Source organism: Penaeus japonicus, unplaced genomic scaffold (assembly GCF_977035675.1).
Source record: "Penaeus japonicus unplaced genomic scaffold, GWHDUDI00000001_assembly GWHDUDI00000002, whole genome shotgun sequence".
Lineage (NCBI taxonomy): Eukaryota > Metazoa > Arthropoda > Malacostraca > Decapoda > Penaeidae > Penaeus > Penaeus japonicus.
Window position 1 is genome coordinate 31,378,773 of NW_028234404.1, and position 384 is coordinate 31,379,156.

Here is a 384-nt window from a genome sequence, read left to right on the forward strand (position 1 = left end):
AGGTGATGCTTCTCGCTCTCTCTCGCTCGTTAAGACAGTTACTACTACCTCCTCCTCCCCCCCCCCTTCCCCCTTAAGCCTTTCTCTCCCCCCCTTCCCCCTTAAGTCTTTCTCTCCCCCCCTTCCCCCTTAAGCCTTTCTCCCCCCCCTATCTCTCCCCTCCCCTCCTCCTCCCCCCCTTTTTCGGCTAATTCCCTTCCGATTACTTCGTCATCACCCTCTTCACTGTATTTGTCACTGTTTTCGCTTGTAGCTACTTTTGTGCATGTTTTTTGGCACTTTGTATAATGATTGATAAAGTTAACGGGTCTCCGTTTATGTCTTTATTCGTCATTATGTGGTATTTTGGAGTAATAAGCATTTTTCTTATCATTATCGTGCCCT